This window comes from Mus musculus, chromosome 12 (assembly GCF_000001635.26).
Source record: "Mus musculus strain C57BL/6J chromosome 12, GRCm38.p6 C57BL/6J".
Taxonomy (NCBI): domain Eukaryota; kingdom Metazoa; phylum Chordata; class Mammalia; order Rodentia; family Muridae; genus Mus; species Mus musculus.
This window is the reverse complement of record NC_000078.6, coordinates 89,001,013-89,026,680: the sequence shown is the minus strand read 5'-3', so window position 1 is coordinate 89,026,680 and position 25,668 is coordinate 89,001,013. Positions and strand designations below refer to the sequence as shown.

The 25,668-nt window shown below is 40.4% G+C and overlaps 1 protein-coding gene across 45 annotated transcripts in view; it reads right to left on the bottom strand.

The window, feature by feature from the left end:
• Positions 1–25,668, bottom strand: part of Nrxn3 (neurexin III) — a 1,612,235-nt gene that overhangs the window by 1,308,255 nt on the left and 278,312 nt on the right. The gene's annotated exons all lie outside the window — the stretch shown is intronic.

Genomic DNA, 25,668 nt, shown 5'->3' with positions numbered 1-25,668 from the left:
TGGTGTCAATCAATGTTTTCCAGATTCATGTCTCTCAAGATCAGCAGCAACTCCTAATGATGTGAGGATGTATTCAAAATAGAAATTCTTGGGTCTTATCCTAGAACTGATGATACAAGCACTTAGGAATGGTACCCAGTGTTTTGTGGCTTGCTAAACTACCCAGGTATAATTAATTTAAATCTTCTCTTAGAGCCATGGTTCTCAATTTTGTTGAAGAATAGAATAACAAGTAAAGCTTATGAGAACCCAACACTGAGGACATTCCTCAGAACAACTGCACCTCTCGGAGAAGGTAAAGGAGAAGGTTTAAATCCCAGTCAAAAAAAATCAACAATCAACACAGACTCCTTCATTGATCATCACTCCCCACTGTAACACTGCTTCTTCAAAAAATGTACAGTAGTAAATATATAGTATATATTTAGTATATTTATATATACTTACAGTATATATAGTATCTATAATGTATATTTATAGATAGTATGTTTATACCTAGTAGTAAATATATATATTCTACTATTATTTACTTATTTACTTGTTTTATTATTACACTTGGTTCTTAAACCCATCTGATTTCTTTGATCTCTTGGACTGTCAGTGGTGTAACTCACAACGCTACAGGAACTTCTGAGAGGAGGAAAACCAGACCCATCTAATTGCTGTTAGATCGAGTTACAACTGAAATGACTGGAAAGCAAGAAGGGTTGCTTTTTAAAAGGTTCCTCCTGCTATAAACTTCCTACCTCTAGCTTAGAAATACCCATAATTCGAGGGGGGGAAGCTACCCTGGGTCTTCTTTCTTCAATCTGCCAGCAACCCCATGATTATTTCCTCCATCAACCTGAGTGAGTGGGCTGGGAGTCACTTACTCTCCTTTAAATTGCCCCATTTGTGTCAAGGTTATTTTGTACAAAATGATAAGTATTACCCATTAATTCTCTTCTGCACCTCCTACATTTTTCCTCAAGCCTAGGCTTTGAGAGAAGCTTTCTCTTTCTTCTCCTCTGACTCGTTTTTTAAAAAAGACCTCCTGAACATAGTTACTCTGTAGGTTTGCCATGCATTTCATCCTCTAATCCATGAGCCAGCAGACAGATAATCAGTATTATTAATAAAAATGAGTTACTATCATTATACTAAAAAGAAAGTGATGCCAAATCTTGCATTTTGCCCCAGGTCCAATTAAACTGCTCCTCTTCATGAGGCATCAGATGTTGGTCTCTAGAAACATTAATAGCCTCCACTTTTGTCAATTCTTGGAATTCTCTATCTGTCTGCATGAACTGCACTATCTACTGAACAAGAGTGGTGTGGTATAAAACCACACCCACATCACTGAGAAACATTCTGGAGACTGGGACTCCAGACCTTCTCATTCTTTTAAAGCCCTCACAACTTGAGTATTGTTTGGGGCAGAAAGCACAGAATAGAAATTCAATAAACATTTCAATATCATTACACCCATTTTCAAGAACATCGGGAACACTTCATTGTACCCTGGCTTCTAAATATACTCTTCAAGTTCCAAAGCAAATGTAACATCACCATTCTGCCTCTGATTTCAAAGGTTAGATGAGTCTAATTATCACAGACCACAAGCCACATTGACTTAAGAGTAGTTTGTGTGTCTATGTAGGTGCATGCCTGAGAGGAGAGAGCCTGTCCTGTAGATTAGTGTGTGTTTGTGTTTGTGTGTATGTGTGTGTGCACGCGCGCGTGCGTGCGCGTGCAGAAACAGTTTGACTCTTTCACATGAATCACTCTTGTCCTTCCCTAATGCCTTTTAATGCAATGTCTTAGATCACTTATGGAAATTAAATACATTTAATTTTTGTAACTCAGTTTTTGCTCTTATTGCCTTCAAATTTCTGCTCTTGTATTTTTTAATTATTAGAATTTAAGAAGTAGTTCTCAGATATATTCAAACATTTTCATCATAATAAAACCATTGTAGATCTTAAAGTTCAGTTTTAATAATTGAAAAGGCATTCATCTCTTATTGGGTGCATTTTCAGTTTAAAGCTGGTAAGGCTGAGATAGTATAGAACTGCAAAAAATAATTTGAATTGGTCATGAAACAAATCCAATTTTCACTCTAAAAACAATGCTATATTTTGAGAAATCGTGCTTCCCTCTTCAGAGAAACATAAGGCTTAGTGATTCATCATATGCAAGTTGCCAAGTTTACTTTGGAGAATAAATATACAATACACTCAAATATACAGTAAACTTACATTGAAGTTTCTATTGCATTTTTAGTCTGAAAGTAAGTTACCATGCAAATAGTCTTTCCACCTGATCGTTCACATATTCTTCTGTAAGTAGTATAAATATAACATTATTTGGAAGAGGTATAAAATCTAGAGGATGAGAAAGCAATAACTAAAAGAGTCCTCTTAGATGACTAACTGGGGAACAGAGGATCTGATATGATGGTAAGTGCTTCTCTGCACAGCACAGGAAGCAATAGGAGAAAAGAAATGGGTGACACAGGGAGGGGATACAAGAGGAATTGTTTTCCTACCTGTAGACACAAAAGAAAACTTGGGATGGACACACACACACACGCACACACCCCATACATGGAGAACATAACTAGTTGTTAAAATGTTTCTTCTGCAAAGCTTTCAATGGGAGTTACAGCAGTCACAGTATGCAAGAAGAGAGAGTGGTACCCTTGGAGGCAATGGGCACTTCTCAGGTTCATCCAGACTTCAAGTAGCTGTGAAGCTACAAAGATAGCTGAGCCATCAAACACTAGCCCTGGAGCATTGAATCTAAGGTGTGTTGTAGGAAAAAAAAAAGTGGATCTGTAAACTTCCATTAAATAAGAATTCCCAATGATGACTTGGGTCAACACATTTAATGATGGGCATATTCCCATACAGTATTTTGTTTAATTATACTATCTAATAAAATTTTAATATAATAACACTTGCTCTGCATTTTGGATTTTCTCTGGGGTTCTGAGGAAATGAGAACAAATTACAGGAGGAAATTCATATCACAGATCAATAGAATAAATGTTACACCTGTCTCTAATGTGAAAACTAGCCAATATTTAAATGGCAAGAAAAATAGTTTTTCAAGAGTTAAATATGTTTTCTTCAAAGTCATATCTATGCATGAAGGTTATTTTGGTTCTTAATTATTCTAAGTTCCCAGTCGCCCCTGGTTTATAAAGAGATACCACTCTTCATTCTATTTCTGGATATGCCAAGCCTGGGATCTTCCTGTCCTTGCCTTTCCCTCTAGGTCTGGGATATTTTCTCTATGCCTGGCACCTTTTCTTACTTGGATTTCAGTTCCTTCTATGGGAATTCAACCAACCAAAGCAAAACAGCTATTCCCTGGTCTCCTTATCTGAATTATTTAAACAGGACTAACCATTTTCCCACAAGGGACTTTAATTGTTTGTAGTCCCTCCCCTCCCTTCTCCTCTCCTCCCCTCCCTTCTCCTCTCCTCCCCTCCCTTCTCCTTTCCTCCCCTCCCTCTCCTCTCCTCCCCTCCCTTGCTCTCCCCTCCCCTCTGCTCTCCACTCCTCTTCTATCCTGTTCCCTTTTTCTCAGTCTTAAATAAGGTACCATGATATCAAGAAACCAATGTTACCACTTTACCTTCAATGTACAGCACTGTGTTAATGCACAGGGGAGATTCAGTATGTAATATGAGTGGTGTTAAAATTATCACCATCATCGTCATGTCAGCAAAGCATCTCACTTTGGTGTTACCTCTTTGTTCTTCTTACTGGCACTCACTAATGACTATGTAATATCATGTTATGTATTTATTCATCTTTTATTTGTCTCTTAGTAAAATATATTCTATTTTGTGTATTTGGCTTACCTTAACATACTAGCACTTAGAATATGCCCTGGAACATTGTAGTGGTTCAATAAATTATAGTTGAATGAAGCTGTATGTTCACCTTTGCTTTGTCCCCTGCTTCTGTATGCAGTGCATCATCTAACACACTGTATATCATCACACGCCCTGTTGTTGACCATGATGCTGGTTCTGTGTCTGACACCCCAGCATATCCAGGTGTTCATGGCTGACTGAGAGAGAGGTGTTTGATATGAATGAAATATTCCTCGTCAGCCCTCTTCCTCAACACCAGTTATCTGTAGGATTTGGTGGTATTCTATTGAACTCACTTTTGTTTCAATTTCATCCTCCAAAGTTACAGACTGGAGACAGTTATTAATGCTGTGACTATTTCATCATCCACTGATCCGGAGTCATTTGGAAGAAAGAAGAAATCAGAGGAAAGATTGGAAATAACCTAGGGTCACTCAATAACAGAAGTCACACACACACACACACACACACACACACACACACACACACAATCAGCCATGGTGATGGAGCATACCCCTAATTTAAGCCCTTGAGAGGCTGAAGCATGTGAAGTGTACTTTTGAGAATAACCTTGGCTATACAGAGCAAGCTCCAGATAACTCTGGACCATATATTGAAGCCTTATCTCAACAAATAAGCAAATAACAACAACAACTACCACCACCACCACAACAACAATGGCATAATAATAATAATAATAATAATAATAAATGTGTACCATACTCTAGATGGGAAGTATTAAGTTTCATACAGAATTACTGACACCTACCTTCCAATAACTTCCCCCTTTATGATGTGACATATTCACGTATGAAAAGCAGAACACAACACTCCCCCGTGAAAGTTGCAAAACTATATATGTTGGTCTTACTACTATGAGCTTAGCATCTAGTAGTAAGATGAACAATGAAAGAGTTCTTCTATACCTGCCCAAAAGATCCTATCATACCTTTCATTCATATGGCCAATTCAGCCATATGAAACCTTCATTAAACCACCCTGCCTATATTATCTGCTCCAGAATAAACCCTTACAGCTAGGGAGTCTCAATGAGATGGCTGTAGCCCTGCTAACTCCTGACTATCACCCTAGGAGATATCTCCATCCAGTCCCTTCCCAGGTAACCCACTCACTCATGAATTCCTGACCCCCATGAGCAGAAGAAGATGAAAAATGTTTATTGTCTAAAGCCACTGAGTCTTGCAGTGATTAGCACTGAAGCAAAATCTTACTAATCCAGCTCAATCAAAAAGGAAGGTGTCAGAGCCCCAGAATCAGGACTCCATCTGCAGCTGTAACTAAGCAGACATCACAGACAAAATTACTTCTTTCCTTTCTCCCCCAATTCACTCTATTAAAAAGAAGTTTCAAAATAGAGAGGGATTTTTTTTCCCTTTTCAAGAGCCTTCTTAGCAGTCCTACTGTATCAAACAGGACTGGTTTTAAATGAACATCCTCGTCCTGCTCTGCCTGCCAGGGGAGTTGTGAGGCTTAATTAATTACAGATCTTTGGATGAAAGGAGCACGAAGTACAGGGAATTCTCATCCAACAGGACCAGGAAAAATGAAAGAGAGAAGCAAAATAAAACATTCTCTCTCTGCTTGCTAAATCTATTTCACCTGAGATTTCATGCAGGCTGAGTCACTTATTGTTTAGAGAGGACACCATTTTTGCTGAGTGCAGAAGGGAAACGAGCCAGCACAGTCGGAGAATAGGGAGCCCTTGTCCTTTAGCTTAAAATAGGCCCCTTTCCCAAAATAGGCATCAACTCTTCCTTTAAGGGACAGCATGGTCATCTGGATCATGAGCTCTCAAGGAGGAGCAGTGAACTGGAATTTATTTGGTGGGGCCCCATGGAGCCTGTCTACCTCCAGGTGGAAGTGCAGAACTTTGCAAACCTGAGTAAATCCAACAACTCTAGATGCAGATCTCTGCCATGAGTGGGAAAGAAATGTGTTTTTTGAGTCTTCTCCTGCCAGAGGAATCCCTAAGAAGCAGAATTTTTAATTTTTTAATATAAAAATGAGATGGTTCATAAGAGGCCAGTAGGAAAATGGAAAGTGGTAAAGGTTTAGGGTTAAGATTCCAAAGTTTAAATCCAGGATTCTCCACACAATAAACATATGACCTTGGATGACTAAGTGACTTACCTTCTCTGAGCCTCTAATTCTTTTAGGAAAGTGTAGCTACTGATACTACTGGCTGAGTCACAGGGAATGCTAAAGACAGTGCCCAGATGGAGTCAGAAGTCAATCACTGGGCCATAATGATGGCTGTCATCAAGGATTTTCTTCACCCTGCCATTCTGGGACTGGGAAATATGTTCATCGGGGTTTTATAGAGCCTTCTGTTCTTATAAAATGTGGTTAATCCTAAAAAGCCACAATATATTGGTCTAGCAAAGTTAAACTCCATCTCTAGCCTTTTTCTTGGGGTGTGTAGAAAGTAGGCTTTTCTTTTACCAAAGAAGTAAAACGAGAAAGGCAAGGTTGGAGCCGGGCAATGGTGGCACATGCAGTGGGTTTAATTCCAGCACTTGGGAGGCAGAGGCAAGCAAATTTCTGAGTTTGAGGCCAACCTGGTCTATAGAGTAAGTTCCAGGACAGCCAGGGCTACACAGAGAAACCCTGTCTCAAAAAAAATAAATAAATAAAAGTAAAGAAGTTGGGATTAAGAAGATAGCTCGGTTAGTAGGGTGCTTGCCTCACAAGCATAAGGACCTAAGTTCAATACTTCATCATCCAGGTAAAGAAAGCTTAATGATATATGCTTCTAACCCGAGCATTGGGATTTGCTTGCCAGCCATGTAAGCTTACTTGATGGCTGATGGCTTGTAGGACATGAAAATTCTCTATCAATAAAATAAAAAGAGGTAGATGGGATCTGAGGAATGACACCCAAGCTTATCCTCTGGCCACCATACATGGACCACACATACTGTACATATATTTACACACACACACACACACACACACACACACACTTATTTTTAAAAAGAAAGGTAGATTTGGCTTTTCTTCTAAGTTCCTCAATTCTCCCTGTGTTTCTGTGTGATCTATACAACCAAGTTCATCAGACTTGTATTATACCATCTCTGTGGCATAAATTCGTTTTGGTTCTTCACGGGGCAGAGTGGCTGGCTTAGGTAGGCAAGAAAGTATCCCTGGATCAATGGCTATTTCAGTTGTGCATGATTGTTACACTAATGTATGTCATCTGACTGCTGCAGTGATGAGAAGCTATGAGTGTGACAAGGTCTGCCAAGGTTACGCAAAGGCTGCTACAGTCCGTGCCATTTCCATCAGAAGAAAGTAAGAAGGGAATGCAAGCCAAACCAGGATGCCCCCTGCCTCTAGTCACAATAAGTGAAATGAGGAAAATGGGAGGGTGATTCTAGGATGTTACTTCTATGAGACCTAAACTTGCTAACAAGACTCCTTCCCCCTCTCCTTATGCTATAAGGTGTGTCAGTTAAACACAATACATTCACTCATATTGGCCGACTCCACTATAATAGTCAAGCTTGCCATAAAACACAATTCCTTGTGTAGAATATTTGGAGAAAAATTTTAAAGGAGGGTTATATCTTTAATATAAATGATGGTTTGTTTTAATAAGAAAACATCTCCAAACCAGTATGTTCCCCAAATTGCTAGTACTTGAATTAAAACTACTCCAAAGTCTCTAAACCTATCAGAAAGCATAAGGACCACACAAAAGAGAATGAAACATCCAAGTGCCTAAGCTCTATGCCCAGAAGTCTGGGGTGGGACTAAGAAGTATATCCACCAATAGTTCTCAAGCTTCCTAGTGCTGTGACCCTTTAATAGAGTTCCTCATGTTGTGATGACCCCAACCATAAAATTATCTTTATTGCTACATCATAACTGTAATTTTATTACTGTTATATAAATCTGTGTTTTCCATTAGACAACCCCCGTGTAAAATTCATTTAACCCCGGAAGGAATCATGACACACAGGTTGAGAATCACTTCCATACACCGCTGTACATCCTAAAGACACTCTGATGCTGCTGCTTCAAGAAATCTGAAGCTGGCAATGTTCACACCAGGAATAAATCTCTCTCTCTCTCTCTCTCTCTCTCTCTCTCTCTCTCTCTCTCTCTCTGTGTGTGTGTGTGTGTGTGTGTGTGTGTGTGTGTGTCTCCATGTGTGTGTGTGTGTGTGTTAAAATTTCTTTCAAATAGATGAGGTATATGGAAGCCAAAAATAAACTAAAGGAGAGTCAGAGGCTAGCCCCAAACCCAAGTGACTAACATTCTGCCAAGAATTATTTAAGAACATGGAGAGGAAAAGGAATCCAAATATTCTGTTGTTCTCTAGGTGACTGACCAGGGACAGATAATGAGACCACAAACATAAGGCAGTAACCACAAAAAGTCTCATGTATTATCTAAGTTGTGATGAGGTCAAAGCTCTAACTCACAGCATCAAATCAGGCAGCATCAGCTTCAGTTTTACAATCAAGAGAAACATGACTCATAGACCAAGAGCCATGATGACCTCCTTAGGGAAAATGATGGAAGCTGTATTCTCTAATCCTTCTACAGAAAAGACCAGCTTTGAACAAAAAGGCAAAGGCTCAAGATGGCACTGTCACTTTGTTCTCTGGACTGTTTCAGGGAAGTTTCCTTCCATCTGCACAAGAAGTAAAATAAACACTGCCTGAGCCTTGCATCTCCAGCCCCAGGTACAGGGTCCAGGCTGGGTCCCAGCATTGCTGGGATTTGTCCTCTACTGTTCCAGTCTCCATGACCTGATTGGCACTCAGCAATTTCCTGCTAATTCTGGACCTACAAAGGGTTTAGAAAACCTTTGTCCTGGTGTCTCTTTGCTGTGGCTTGAAACTCTGAACACATTGATTATTCACAGTAGAAATTAACTATCTAGGTCAGTGGTTCTCAAGACTGGCTGCACATTAAATTTACCCAGACTTTATGTTGATTCGGGTGCCAAGATCTCTTCGCAGGTCTATTCTATAGACTGTTCACAGGCACCAGTGTTTCTGGTTTTTTGTTTTTATTGTTCTTTGTTTTTTAATAGCATCTAGGCAATGTCAATCCATGAGCACAAGAACACAGATCTCTATAATGATTCTTACTATATGGTAGAATTTCTTGGGATGTTTTTTTTTTCTTTCCATTTTTTATTAGGTATTTAGCTCATTTACATTTCCAATGCTATACCAAAAGTCCCCCATACCCACCCACCCCCACTCCCCTTCCCGCTCACTCCCCCTTTTTGGCCCTGGCATTCCCCTGTTCTGGGGCATATAAAGTTTGTGTGTCCAATGGGCCTCTCTTTCCAGTGATGGCCGACTAGGCCATCTTTTGATACATATGCAGCTAGAGTCAAGAGCTCCGGGGTACTGGTTAGTTCATAATGTTGATCCACCTATAGGGTTGCAGATCCCTTTAGCTCCTTGGGTACTTTCTCTAGCTCCTCCATTGGGAGCCCTGTAATCCATCCATTAGCTGACTGTGGGCATCCACTTCTGTGTTTGCTAGGCCCCGGCATAGTCTCACAAGAGACAGCTACATCTGGGTCCTTTCGATAAAATCTTGCTAGTGTATGCAATGGTGTCAGCGTTTGGATGCTTGGGATGTTTTTTAAAGTATGAGGCTTAATTCCTATGAATTTCATCAGCCTGAGATGACATTCAACTATTAACCTTAAATTTTTTTGTACTATGTAGAGAAGTAAATCTTTACCTGATCGCTTCATCCCTTCCTATTCATCCCAAAATACAAACCTCATTTTTGGGGATAAAGGTTTTTGTCTTCATCACCCTGACCATCTTAGAACCAGCTTTTACTGTACCCTGTTTTTCATGTGCACATCCAAATCTGGTAGACTATCTCATGCAAGCATTCTTAGCTAGGACAGTATGTTCCCTCACCCAGGTCAATACTACTTTCTAATAGATTTTCTTGTTAACTCTTTACCATAATTGGTTGCTTCAAAGATAATAGCAGCACACACTTGAGCTGTGACTCTGAAACTCCTATTCTGGTACTAGCCTGTAGGGTCTAGCTCCCTAGCCAGTGAGTCTGCATTGGACTTTGGATTGCTTCAGTCAACAGAATGTAGCAATGCAGGTGGTGTGCCAGTTCCAGCTCTAGGTCTCAAGTGCCCTTACACATGGCCAGTTCTCTGCTTCTCATCACCATAGCAACATCCAGGCTACTCTAAAAGCAAGCTCCTGTTAAACTGCTGGAGAATGTATGGAGCAAAGCTAAGCCATTTAAACTAAAGCTCTGAAAAGCAGTCTAGCTAAGATCAGCAAAGCCAAGTATCCCATCTGTCGCTGAACACAGATGCTCATAAGGCCCACTGTGCTCCAGACCACATCAGCAAGTCCTTCAAGCAACTCCAGACTCAGGAGAAATCATAGATTGCTGGTTGTTTTAAGCCATTGAATTTGGGAGAGCTGTGTTACACAGCTATTGTCAATTAATATACTTTCTAATTTAACTCATTACCAATATAACTACCATTAACAAAAATAAGACATGACATATATATGCACACATGTGCATGTGTGTTTGCTATAATTTTCACACAGATTTTTTGTTTTGTTTTTGTTTTTGTTTTTTTGGTTTTTTTTTTTTTTTTTTTTTTTTTTTTGGTTTTGTTTTATGTGAAACGGGATTTCTCTGTTATGTAGCTCTGGCAGCCTGGAATTCATTATGTATAAGGCTGGCCTCAAACTCATAGAAATCCCTGTTCCTCTACTTCCTGATTTCTAGTACTAAAGGAGTGTACCACCACACCTAGCTGATGATAGTATTTTAAGAGCATCTACATGTTCATTTTATAACAGTGTTATGATGCAATCTTGGTGGCATTGTTAGTAAAATGTTGAAATTTATAGGCTAGTGAGAAAGAAATAGATGTGGTCATAATACATAAAAGGTATATTCATGCTAAGAAACATCTGGATAAAACCACCTGTGCACTCTATAATAAGTGAGATTTGGGGAACTGAGATATAGTTGAGTTAGATTTAGAAAGAACTAGAAAAGACACACTTTACACAACCTGAACCTGATTATAGTTGTATCGTTTTTTGAGATTTTGGGGGCTATCACTAGCTGATCACATATACTGGTTCTATGGATGTTGATTCTAGGGTTTTCATGTGCTACCCTTTGGCTACAACCTCGGTTTGGTTTTCTAGCTGAAGGAAAGCACAAATCTTAAGAGATTTATGAAGATCTTCTTTTGTAAATATTTTAAGACCAAACCTAAAGCAAATGAAGATACACTAGAAAGCAAGGTGCTGTACATATTTTTTAAAGAAATACCTTTGCAAATATTCTCATCCATGATGATTTGGGGGTCTATTATTATATTGCTTAATCCTCCTGTCCACAGTTTAACTGGAATGCACTGACTCTGTATAATGTGAAGACAAAGTAACTCATTGAGAAGAAGCCATGAGTCATGTTTGGAGCCGAGATCTTGGCTCCAGGCTCTCTTTACTCCTTGTCTTAGAATATGAGCCAAGCCTCCTTTCTCTTTAGAAAGTTTTCTCTGCCCTACTGACCTTCAATCAAACTCTAGTTCTTCAGCAAAATATCCACGATCCTCAAAAGCTATTAAAGTATGTTATCGAAAGGATGGACTATCCAGAGACTACACCATCTGGGGATCTATCTCATAATCAGCCTCCAAACCCAGACACTATTGCATATGCCAGCAAGATTTTGCTGAAGGGACCCTGACATAGCTGTCTCATATGAGGCTATGCCAGTGCCTGGAAAATACAGAAGTGGATGTTCACAGTCATCTATTGGATGGAACACAGGGCCCCTAAAGAAGGAGCTAGAGAAAGTATCCAAGGAGCTGAAGGGTTCTGCAACCCAATAGGCAGAACAACAATATGAACTAACCAGTACTTCCAGAGCTCCTGTCTCTAGCTGCATATGTAGCAGAAGATGGCCTAGTTGACCATAATTGGGAAGAGAGGCCCCTAGGTCTTGCAAACTTTATATGCCCCAGTACAGAGGAATGTCAGGGCCAAGAAATGGGAGTGGGTGGGTAGGAGAGCAGGGCAGGGGGAGAGTATAGGGAATTTTCCGGATAGCGTTTGAAATTTAAATAAAGAAAATATTTAATAAAATAAAATAAAGTATGTTATCAGACTGCCTTCCTTTCTCCATGGTTTAGTCCCCATTCCCATCCAGCAATGGAGAAGGTCTCACCCCTCCCCTTCAATCCCACACCTTCCTTCGAAGCATGCTCTCCTCTGCCATAGAGATCATGCTTACTATACATGTCATTGCTTCGTAGTGGCCTGCAAAGTCCTAATGGTCAAACCCCATCAAAGCTCCACATGGAGGCTCCTTACTGACTCTAGGGTACTGTTTTTTTTCCATTTAACATTATAGTAACATCTTTAAATGCATCTTTGCCTCTAGGCAGAAGCATCTCTGGAAAGGCAATGACTCTATGGTTACACATTATTTTTGTGGAGATGGCAGGGTGAATACAAGTTTATTTTGATATTGTAAAGATAATACTTTCTCATTCAAAGGAAGGATAATAATGAAACTTTAAATCCTTGTCACTACTGAAGATATTTCTTTCCTATACTATTGTTTTAATTTTACAAAACTGGGATAATGCTGAAAAGCCAGCTTTACATACTGTTTAATTTTTTTCACATTATTAAATTGTGACATTTTAGCATGTTAATTAGCACTGCTGTCGCATGTGGGGTTCATAATTGAATATTTGCCAATCTGCATGCATTTGAACAATTTCCAGGATTCTTTTTTATTTCTGAATAAGACAACAATGGCATCCTCAGTATGCTAATTTTTTTCACTGAATTTTTCTTTTAATACATTCTTGAACACATAATTGAGATAGGCATTTTTTGTCTCCTCACACTTCAAATTCATTCAATTGCCCTATAGATCAGCACATGATTGGTACACAGCCTATAGCTGTCAGAGATTAGTTGTTCAACATCTCATTTTAAGATATCAAATGAGATAACAAAAAATAAATAGGTACTTCATAGAAAAAAATCTTTTTAGGATCAACTACAAGACATAAATTGCCTCATTTTATTTGGAAACAGAATGAGAATATTTCTTTACCCTAATAGTTTTGTTTCTATATAGTATTTGTTATACACCTTAGTACACAAAAGTGGGCTGTACACCTGCTCTGTGTCTACTCAACACAGAGGAAATAAAGAAATAACTTATTATCTACCATGTAATAATACATGTGTGACTGTGTCTGTGTGTAAGAGTGTGTGTGTGTGTGTCTGTGTGTGAGAGTGTGTGAGTGTATGTGTGTGATTGTGTATGTGTGTGAGTGTGTGTGTGTGTAGGTGTGTGTGTGTGTGTGTGTATGTGTGTGAGAGTGTGTGAGTGTATGTGTGTGATTGTGTATGTGTGTGAGTGTGTGTGTGTGTGTAGGTGTGTGTGTGTGTGTGTGTGTGTGTGTGTGTGTGTGTGCCTAGTACTGTGTGTATGTTATTGCTCAAAGAAACAGCAGAGCAGAATCTCAGGGAAAAGATCATAATGCCTTCTTTTTCAAAATATTATTCTGTTTTTAATGTTTTCTTTTACTTTTTATTGAGTCTTTGTGAGTTCCACATTGTGTATCCCAATCCCACTTCGCTCATCTTCCCAACCTCTCATACCTGCCCTTAGCTCTTGCAACCTCCCCTACCCCCAGGGTGGAGGAGAGGGGAGGGCACCAACCCTTGCCCCCTCATGGCTGACTAGTGGTGGGGCCAGTCAGAGCATAATTCTTTTTTTTGTTTGTTTGGTTTGGTTTGGTTTTGGTTTTCGGTTTTTCGAGACAGGGTTTCTCTGTGTAGTCCTGGCTGTCCTGAAACTCACTCTGTAGACCAGGCTGGCCTCAAACTCAGAAATCTGCCTGCCTCTGCCTCCCGAGTGCTGGGATTAAAGGCGTGTGCCACCATGCCCGGCTCAGAGCATAGTTCTGAAAGGGGAGATAACGTAGGGATACTATTTCAGAGACTTGGGAAAACAGCCACTGCATCTGAGATGCTACCTGGTCTCAATTTCTATCACTAATTATCATCCTGCCACAAACCTGCAGGTCCAGACATATGTGACACATAGTGTGCATGTACTCTTCATTGGCTTGAACTACCAATGTGATTTTCCCTCTATGCTTCATAGTGCAGTGGGGTGGGAAAGAGGGTGAAGCCAGTTCAGAAATAAGAGCAGCAGGGGGAAATGGACATCTGTGGACAGACAAAAAAAAAATCTTATTTCCAATCACCTAGGATCCAAGGAGCTAATATACTCAAGATCAATATGTAAAATGATCTTCCTCAAGAAAAGACAAAAGAGATAAACCTCTTATTACTCTAAACATAAGAGAGAATAATATTTGTGTGTTTTGGTAGATGGTACCACATGTATGTTGGAACTTATTCAACTCATTTCCCTCTTGCATTCAAAATGGACTACTCAATCTACCTGTGACTCTACACTCTGTCAATCCCAGCTCACACGAGCTCCTTCCTATCTGATTTACTACCATCTCAAGCCTTAGCTCGACCAGTGCAGTCATTTGCTCAACTTATTAGTAAGCAGCTAATAGCTGCTAAGTTGGACAGTAATGGATTAGAATCTAAACAAAAGTCTAGATGGATAAAGTTGAGACTCCCCAGTCTATCTGAATAGAAGCAGGGGTTCATGCCAGTTCAACACTGTGGGGAGAAGGCCCTTGAGAAAATGGCAATCTGGAGCTGAGGGCATATCCTTGGAACGGAATCTCACTCTTTAACCCGTGAGAGTGGATCCGATGCCATCAACACATACTATTTCAATCACCATCCTTAACAATGTGTAGCGTGAGATCTGAAACAGACAAGAGATACCCCTGGGAGACATCTCACATCACAAGGTCATAGTTATTAGAGTTGCCAATGCTTGGCAATAAAGCATCACATTGAATAAGAATGTTATTTAATAATAATCAGCTTACTTCGTCATTTTTCCAAGAGATTGCCTGATGTGTAATGCCACAAATAAAGGGGGGAAAAAAACAACAAAGTGCAAATTCTCCTGTTACTTTTTAATAAGTAAATAAATTAAGATGTCTAATATCAGGAGCTGGAGGGAGACAGATGCTTTAATTAGCACATCCTGGTGTGTAATCAGAGACAGGGGAAACAGAGAAGGTCTTTTCTCATTGTGGTTGGTGTCAGTTTGTTATACAATTAGTCTTGGTGTCTCAATGTTGAAATCTAATGTCCTGAATGAGAAAAGTAAAGTGGGTAACCCTCTCTGTCTGTTTACCAGAGTGTTCCGATAAACAGGGTAATTTGACATCTAGTGACAGCTAACCTGGGACAGGCATCCCTCTGCCTGTGACTGTTCCTACTCACAGAGGAGGAGAAAAGAAGCCACCTAGTAGACTAACTTCTAGTCATTCCAAGGATTTCTGTGGATCTTCAGGCACGGATCCTGCAGGGGTTTGGTATAAGTTAGACAGAGAACCAGGCAGCCAAGCTTCGTTCCTAGAGAAGAAAGCAAATGACTATGTACACAGCACAAGCCAGGAGGCACGGTGCTTGGGGCTTTATCCTATGTATCTTCTGTGCAAGCCTTTGGGGAAAGCATTACTCTCGCAGTTTTATTAGGAGACTTAAAGACCATACAATTCTTAAGAGCAAAGCTGAAGTTGGAAACCATTTACTGCCCACTCAGTGGAAAGAAATAAAATAAAACTGATCTTAGAGCAGGACGGACTTCATAGATTTAGGAAGTGGTCTGGAAAAGTAAACTTCTATTATTCTAATTGCTAATTTTGTTTTCTTGGATTAAGAAAAAATCAAGACCTAGGTCCTGGGAGATCCCACCATTTATAGCTGTGCCTCTAACATCTGAGGGAAAAATTTTAAAGACTTTGACTTGCCCACATTTTTAAAAACTAAATTTCTTATATTACCTTTTTTTTTTTAGATTTTAATATAATTTTAACATTCCGCCCCTCTGTTTTTTCCCTTCAAGCCCTCCCATGTATCCCTTGCTTTTCTCAAATTTGTGGACTCTTTTTCTTTAATTTCTGATAGATGGGTAGATAGATAGATTTAGGTAGATAAATAGATGGTAGATAGATAAATAGATGATATATCATGATACATATATACATAAATACATACACAGAACATGTTTGGTCTATATAATGGTATCTGTTTATATATGTTCATGTCTAACCATATTGGTATTGGACAAAGCAGATGTGCATTGGATCTAAAGCCTATTCAACGAGAGGAAAATCATGCCTGTTACTCAAATCCTAGCCAACTACCCAGGTCTAATGAAGCCATCAACCTTGGAGGAGAACCTACAACCAGCTTTATTAGACCAGCGTAGTTCCTAACTATAGTCTAAATATTTATTCTTATACCCACTCATGCACTTTTAAACTAGGTCAAGGTGTCATAGCTGTATTTCTCTTCTTCCCACAGGTCCATGAAAGTCTTTCTCTTTCCTTACACCAAGGCTCTGTTCTCAACCGAACTGTTGGATGTCTGGATGCTGGTCCCTCCATTGAAAGGCAAATTTCAGGTTACCAGAAATACTTGAAGGCAAATTGAGCAAGAGCCTGAGAGAACTCTCAGGCAGAATGTGTTGCATATCAAACATGGCAGCAAATATTTGGTTTTGTTTGTTTGTTTGTGTGTTGTTTTGTTTATCTAAGCACCTAAAATGAAGGAAGTAAAGACATGTCTACACAGCCACAAGGATAAACAGCAAAACCTTTGTCTGGGAAAGACTGGAGATTGGCATCACGTGCTATTAGCCTGGCCAAAGCTTATGGATGGGAAATTACGAGCCCAAAGGGAGAAACATGCCACCATTATTTCTCTAAATGAACATGGTATCAAACTTTATTATAATTGTTTTGCATTTTTTAACTGAAAAATTTTGTTCTTCATAATCTCATACATGTTGCTAGTGAATTTTGTTTGCATTTAGCCTTGCTCACTTACTGCCTTCCCACCTTGGCAATCCTTCCCTGCTTCCTAAGTCCCTTTCCCACATTTATGTTTTGTTTTGTTCTTTGTGAAAGGACCATCTGTTTGACCATGGGTTGGAAACTGTCAACTGGAAGCCAGTGGGCATGCCATTGCATACACAACTGAAGACCATGACTGTCCCTTCCCCAGAATCTATCAGGAGTCTAGGTCAGCAGGCAGGGGTAGGGACTAATGATCCTCCCTGATCTGTGATTGGCTATTGACAGGGCCAGCTCATCCAGGCATAGTGCAGGCAACCACATCTGCATGACCAAGTTTCGGTAGCTGTGTCATACTCTCCAGACTCTTCTTCCATATCTTTTGGCTTTATTTTTTTTATCTCCATGTACTTTTCTGAGTATTATAGGGGTGGTATAAATATCCTTCTTAGGCCCAGAATTCAACTGTCAATAAATCTCAAAATGATGAACAACCATGAAGCTATGCACCCACCTATGTTCATTACAAAGAGACTTTTTCTGATTAAGATTGTCTATGAGTATAAACATAAATATTTTGAATGCAGTTTGGTGCCATGTCAGTTTTCCCTTAGGGATTACAACCATGCCAGTTATGAGTTTTTTAACAGGTTTAAAAACAAGGTGTGTTGCCTCCTGTGGACTAGGTCTCAAACGCAATCCAGAGAAGTTGCTTACCAACTCAAGAGTCATACCACTACTGCACCTGTAGGCAGGTCTTACCTGACAAGTTGGCATTGTACTTCACAGGGTCACTACTAGGTAAGACCACTGATATCACTTCTCTCCCTTCGGCCTGTGTATTGCCCTTTGTCACTGTGACAGCTAGCCCCAGATAGGAAACTTTACAGGTGCTGCTGCGGTCAACCTCAGTCAGAGAAGCTCCTTTCTGCTGAGAACAACATTTAATGCTTGTAGATAGTCAAAGTGCCAAGAATGAGTGATTATCTGGTGCTAAACAGGATAGGCCATCCCTCTAAAGTCTGGAGAAATCACAAGATCGGGAACAAAACAATGCAAGAGCATCAAGATAGAGAAAAGTGTCATAGGAGACTGCCATCCATATCCAACATGGCCCCTACAATCATGAGCACACAACAGCAGTGGCTACCTGCACAAGACATGGTTCTCTATCACACTGCCATGGAAATAGGAGGTACTGAGGAGCCCCCACTTCTTGATGAGATATTTACTGGTTGATGATGAGAGGGTCATTTTCTTCACTGATATAGTCATAGGGACTAGTTGAGAAGAAGAGGTCATAGAGAATGGGAGAAGAATAGCAGGGGCAATTGGAGGGGGTTAATCACAATATATCAAATATATGTGTGTATATATATATATATACATATATATATATATATACATATATGTGCATATATGTGTGTGTATATGCAAATATTCAAAAATAAGTTAAAGATTGACAAAACAGGTTCTGGAGAAGGTCTGCTTCTGAATACTATTGACTTGGTTGTGTTTTCAGATCATCTATAATGATGAAATAAAATCACCTTGCCATAGAATGCTTAGCTTTACAACGCTAATTGACACATTAAGACAACTTATAAAAGAAAGTATTTAATTTGGGGCTCATAGTTTCAGAGGGTTAGAGTCCATGACTGTGACTGTTATCGTGGGGAGGATGGTAGCAGGCAGGCAGGCATGGTGCCAGAGCAGGAGCTGAGATCCCATCTTGAGACACAATGAGGCAGAGAGAGAAAGCTAGCTGGAATGATGCTAGATTTTAAAGCCTTAATGGCTGTCTCCAGTGACACACCTCTTGCAACATGGCCAAACTTCCTAACCCTTGTTAGACAGTCCCACCAGCTGGCAACCACATATTTTAACAAGCCTATGGAGACCATTCTCTTTCAAACCACCATAGAGGTGAAAGTTGGATTTATGACCAGGGGATAATTATGCAACCATTGATGTCTGCAAAAATGAAGTCTACATAAAAAACCCCAAATATACAGTTTGAGGTGCTTTTAGATAGCTGAACACATGAAGGTTCCTAGGGAATACAGTCTCCTGAATGTTCATGCTTTCCACTTCACCATCCCTCTCCTTGTATATTCCCTCTGTCTTAATTAGGGGTTACTATTGCTGAGATAAAATACCATGATCTAAGCAAGCTAGCGAGAAAAGGGTTTTTTTGGCTTATAATTCTTTATCACAGTCCATCAATGGAGGTAACCAGGATAGGAACTTAAGCATGGCCAGAACTTGGAGGCAGGAGCTGATGCAGAGGTCATGGAGAGATGTGGCTTACTGGTTTGCTCCCCATGGCTTACTCAGACTGCATTTTTATAGGACCCAGAAACACTAGCCCAGGGTTGGCTCCACCCACAAAGGGCTGGGCCCTTCCCTATCAATCACTGATTAAGAAAATGTCATTCAGGCTTGGCTACAGCCATTCCTATGAGCTATGGTGACATTTTCTCAATTGAGGTTCTCTCTCTACAGATGGCTATAGCTTTGGCTCTGTAAGAAAGCAGCTGAGCAAGCTAGTAAGCAGCACTCCTCCATGGTCACTGCATCAGCTACTACCTCCAGGTTCCTGCCTTGATTGAATTCCTGTTCCTAGCTTCTTTCCACAATGTACTACAATGTAGAAGTGTGTACCAAATAAACTCCTCTCTAACTTGCTTTGGTGGTGGTGTTTCATCATAGCAATAGTAACACTAATACAGTAGGCAAAATTAAAATTAAAAAGTAATATATTTTAGTGATCATGGGTCATTGATATCATGGCTATTGTGAGAGAATAGTAAGCAAATCAGTACCCTTCATAGCCATATATTCCTTGATTAAGGACATCCCGAAACTTATCAGGTATTCACAGTCTATCATCCAGTCACAAATTAAGAGGCTGAGGAAGAAAAGCAAAAGTCCTGGAAAATGATCTAACCAAAAAAGGCACAGGTAAAAATAATCCCACTGTTGGAATAAGGACCAGAGTGAGATGATGATGGGACTTAGGGCATGAGCACCAAATCTGATTTAATCACCATCCCTCCTGTGAGGACCTTACACACTCATTTCATTTGTGCTGCCAACAGCCCTATTAAATAGCCACATAATCAGCAGCATCTTCATTTTCCAGAACAATACCTAAGACACAAAGGAGCTAAGTTAACTTGTCCATGACCATGAAACTAATCAGCATCCCGTATCTTTCAATACCCTGGCCAGAGCCTGCACAGATTTCTATTATTCTTTTTGTGCCTTTCACTTCTGTATCAATAATATATAACTGGTTCTCCAGCAGAAACTTGAGTATAACTCAAACCTCTACTTGTACCTGATGAATAAATGACATTGAATTTAGGACACAAGTAGTAGGGAAGATTACCTTTGCAGTGGGTAGAATCCAAATTGACTTTACCCGCCACAAATTGGGACATCTTCCAAGTGCACAGGCCCAATTTCAGAGCAGGAAGGCATCTCATCTATCCTGATGTCCGGAATCTATTCTGAGGCATGATTCTCTTCTGTAAGCACACTATACTTCTTTGAATCTCTTCTTTCACTGTAACAGAATAGCACTCCTGTGACACTTGGGGAATCCCTTCACAGCCAGTGTGAGAGGGAGTAATAAGAAACTCTTTTTTTTTTTTTTTCCTAAGAAGGGCAAAGTGTCCACACTTTGGTCTTCCTTCTTCTTGAGTTTCATGTGTTTTGAAATGATCTAGCCAAACAAGGCACAGTTAAAAATAATACCACTGTTGGAATAAGGACCAGAATGAGATGATGATGGGACTTAGGGCACGAGCACCAAATCTGATTCAATCAGTATCCCTCCTGTGAGGACCTTACACACTCATGATTTCATTTGTGCTGCCAACAGCCCTATTAACAGTTACATCAGTGAGTACATATCATGTGAGTTCTTTTGTGATTGGGTTACCTCACTCAGGTTGCTACCCTCCAGATTCATTCCATTTGCCTAGGAATTTCATAAATTCATTGTTTTTAATAGCTGAGTAGTACTTCATTGTGTAAATGTACCACATCTTCTGTATCCATTCCTCTGTTGAGGGACATCTGTGTTCTATGAACATAGTGGAGCATGCGTTCTTATTACCAATTGGAACATCTACTGCATATATGCCCAGGAGACTTATTGCTGGATCCTCTGGTAGTACTATGTCCAATTTTCTGAGGAACTGCCAGACTGATCTCCAGAGTGGTTGTACCAGCTTGCAATCCTACCAACAATGGAGAAGTGTTCCTCTTTCTCCACATCCTCACCAGCATCTGCTGTCACCTGAATTTTTGATGTTAGCCATTCTGACTGGTGTGAGATGGAATCTCAGGATTGTTTGATTTGCATTTTCCTGATGATTAAGGATGTTGAACATTTTTTTCAGGTGCTTCTCAGCCATTTGATAATCTTCAGTTGAGAAATCTTTGTTTAGCTCTGTGCCCCATTTTTTAATGGGGTTATTTGATTTTCTGGAGACCACCTTCTTGAGTTCTAATTGGGAACAAAACACCCATGGAAGGAGTTACAGAGACAATGTTTGGAGCTGAGAGGAAAGGATGGACCATCCAGAGACTGCCCCACCCAGGGATCCATCCCATAATCAGCCACCAAATGCAGACACTATTGCATACACCAGGAAGATTTTGCTGAAAGGACCCTGATATAGCTGTCTCTTGTGAGGCTATGCCAGTGCCTGGAAAATACAGAAGTGGATGCTCACAGCCAGCTAATGGATGGGACACAGGGTCCCCAATGGAGGAGCTAGAAAAAGTACCCAAGGAGCTGAAGGGGTCTGCCACCCTATAGGTGGAACAACAATATGAACTAACCAGTACCCCCAGAGCTCGAGTCTCTGGCTGCATATGTAGCAGAAGATGGCCTAGTCGGCCATCATTGAGAAGAGAGGCCCCTTGGTCTTGCAAACTTTATATGCCCCAGTACAGGGGAACTCCAGGGCCAAGAAGTGGGAGTGGGTGGGTAGGGGAACAGGGGCAGGGGAGGGTATAGGAGACTTTTGGAATAGCATTTGAAATGTAAATGAAGAAAATACCTAATAACAAATTGAAAAAAGAAAAAAAAAAGAAACTTGTTGTTGTTGTTAATCTGTTTGGAAGGGCAACTGCTCTAGGCTAATAGCTAAAATTCTCACAGATTAGAGATGAAACTGAAACTGCTGCTTTGCAGGATTCGGATGTGATTCATGTGAAAACTTCAAACTACAAAGTTGCCTTAGAAGATGTGTCCTCGTCCTAGAATCTGGAGAGAGATAAAGATATAAGTAGATACAGATTCACAGAAGTTAGAAGAAACAGGAAAAGAGAATGTGGAGAGTATTATTCCATGCAGTGAGAGGGGACATAGGCAATGGTGGTATGCTGCAAACTGTCTAGGCGTTTGTATCAAAAAAACCAATGGATTAGCAATAAATGCCATAGGAACAGATTTGGCACTTCCTAGTAAATGCCAGTAGGAAACATGCCTTGTGTCTTCCTTACTCCTGACATTGTCTAAGATTCTAATTTTGTATCTGGGATTCCTTTGTGTAAGACAGTTTTCCATGAATACATCACAGTTTGGCATGGCATGGGACCCCAGAATTAAAATTCTTGCTGACATTGTTTCTGAGACTATCCGTCTAGTAACTGTCCTTGGAGAGTAAATACAATTCTTTCCAAATCAGAGGACAGTTTGTTTCTAATGGGGATAAGGAACAGAATATGGCTTGTGATTTGACTTCGGCATTCCAACACAAGCTCAGATTTTAGGTGCTTTTGGGGGATTCAGGAAGTAAAAAAGTGGAAGGCTGTACTGAGTATATATTATCCTCCATTCTCTTTGACTCCTATTTGTGTGTTGGTGAGAATCCCACTATAGTCTCCCATTGCCATGATGTTCTTGCTTTAGCAGTGGAACCAAGCAACCACAGATGAAACTCTATGGAACATGAGTTGAAAAAATACCCTTCCTTCTATTAAGTAGCTTATGTCAGGCATTGCTGTCACAATGATAAGGAAAGTTAACTGACATAACTTTCTCCCTAGGAATGTTCCACACGACCTCTCTCATCTTCCCAAAGACATGACCACATGGAAGGATGAGTTCAATGGCCCCATCTCCTCAAAGAAGAGGATGGGAAGGTAACCAACCACCTTGATGAGATCAAAGCATTTCCTCACTTGAAGTGTCTGGTCCACTCTTGGATATAACCCATACATACTCAAGTGTCATCTTGCCTTTCTCATGAAATACTGTTTGCACTGAGACCACAACCAACATAAGAAATCACTGTTAAATTCTTGTTATAAACAGTGTCTTTATGTTTGATTAAAATATTATGACTTTTACATTTTTATGTGTTTTACGTGCACGTATATCTGTACAACCAACACTTGCATGTCTGGTGTCTATGGAAGCCAGAAGCAGGGGTTAAATTGCCTTGAACTGGGATCACATATAATTGTAAGCTACCGTGTGGGCGCTGGGAATCAAGTCCAGGTCTGCTTATAAGAAGCATAGAAGAGTGACATATGCTTCTAACCACCAAACCATCTCTCTAGTCTCCAATCCTATGCTTTTTGATCCATGTGTATACCGGAAGATATCTATATTTATGTACATAGTATCTACTGGTGACAGAATTACTAGCCTATAAGCAGGCTACAGACTCACATGCAGAATCATGGCTTCTAGCTTCATAATCCCAAGTCTCAGCACAGTGATCTTTCCACTGAAAAGTCAGCAATGTGTTGTCATACCTGGAGTTGTGGCATTCCTTACTGCTTAGTACCACCTGCTGCTACCCAGACATTAGATCCTTGAGACATAGGACCCCAAGTCCCCTCAGATATTTACATTCTCACAATAATCCCCTACCTGATATCACGTATTAACAAAATGAGTGAGTATCAGAACTTCTCCTTCCTCTATATTTCCTTCCTTAAGTCCTCCATCTGGTAGTCATGAAAAGCAATCTTGCAAGGTACTAGAGAGATACTCAAAGATACTATGGAATGTCCCAACTGGAAACAGCAGAGGGAGACCCTGCCATGGCTAGAATTGAAGAATTGACCCAGGGAGCAGGATGACAAAATTCCAGCAAAAGTAAAAGAATGGAAATATCAGATGATAGAAGGGGGAGAGAAAACAGCGGTGGGGATGAGGTAAATTCTGAAGGAAAGCACCATAGAGAAGAAATTGTGCAGAAAATTAGTAAAAGAAGGCCCAACCAGGAAGACAAAATAGCCTCCTCACGATGCTTAGACAATACAAGGATGAAGGTCCTTTTACATAGCTTGGATCCTATTAACATACCCATTGATCACATGAGAAAACTGAGACCCCAAGAGCTAAGCACATCTATTAACTCACCTTTCCCCACCAAGGCCCAGGGAAGCAAATCTGAGCAATGCCTATGTTTTGTCTTCACGTGGCTTATTTTCTCTCCTGGTTCATTCTGAGAAGCTGTCACAGGAAGCCTCAGATTTGCAGTTTCTTATAGTAAGGGGGGAGGGAGGGGGTGGTGAGGGTTGTCACATCCAGAAAGACAACTGTGCTGTTTGCCTGGCTGTTGTTTACAAAGGACAGATCATGCCAGACACATACACTGTATCTTTGACAGGCTTACGAGACAATGGACCAGAGCAGCCCAGGAACAGTGTGCGTTCGGATGGTCAATGAGACATCTGAAGTTCCTTAGAAAAATTTCACTTGCAAATTCATTCAAATTGACTAAGAGAGCAGACTAAAGCCTTCCTGAACTTAAAATAAATAAATAAATATAAAACAGTAAGAATGGAGGACTTCCAAGGGAGGATATGAGAGTTCAGAGGGGCCCTGAGGAGCCAACACAACTCATTGCATCCAGCATCCAGCAAAGAAAGTCAGGGGATGGAGATGGGAAAAGAAAATCTAGCTTCATGGCTCTCAGCAACTGCACTATTTCCCAGGGGCCTCTGCAGAAGAGAAACGCTACTTAACCAACTTCTTGTAGCTACTGCCTAGGAAAGAAGAAACACACACGTTCTGAAGGCACTTGGTGAATATGAAGTGTGGTACAAATGGCAATAACAATGTCAAATTTTATTTAACATCCTCATTAAGGACTCTGAGTGGAACAGGCCAGCTGCTAATGAAATCTACACAGTCCTGAATTGGACTCTGCTGGCAACAGCAGAGCTCAGACAAGCTAACACCCAAGGGTAAGCAAACCCTCCAGGACCGAGGGTTTGGCGTCTCTCAGCTGCCAACCCCTACCAAGGGACCAGAGGGGAAACCCCATCCTGTATCTTACCTCTCCATGCTTTTCCAGGTGAAGTTGGATTCAAATACAGGATGTGAGCTCTCTGCTATGCCTACCTAAGGCATGAGAATATGTAAAGAGGATTGGGGGAGCTGTGTCTTAAACTTTAGGAACAGCATAGCACACTTAGAGAGTAAAGAGCAGTTTCAGTGTCTGTGGAGAAGTCACAAATGCTCATCTCAGGGGACTGGGCTAGCAGGTCTAGATTCCAAGACACTGCAACCTCCTTGCTCTTCTGTCCTCAAAGAAAATAGTGTGGAATTATAAGCCTGCAACTCTAGGCAAGACCAAGGTACCAACAATCAGCCTAGGGATCTCATGGATGTACCCATAAGACAACCCAAGCATCTACAAAAACCACACTCCATGTGGTCCATGATCAGCCCTTTCTTACCTTCTCATTTATCGCCACCATAGGCATCGCTGCAGTTTACTGAACCACCACCAACCCCCTGACCCTAGGTACATAATATCCCCTAACCAAGAAT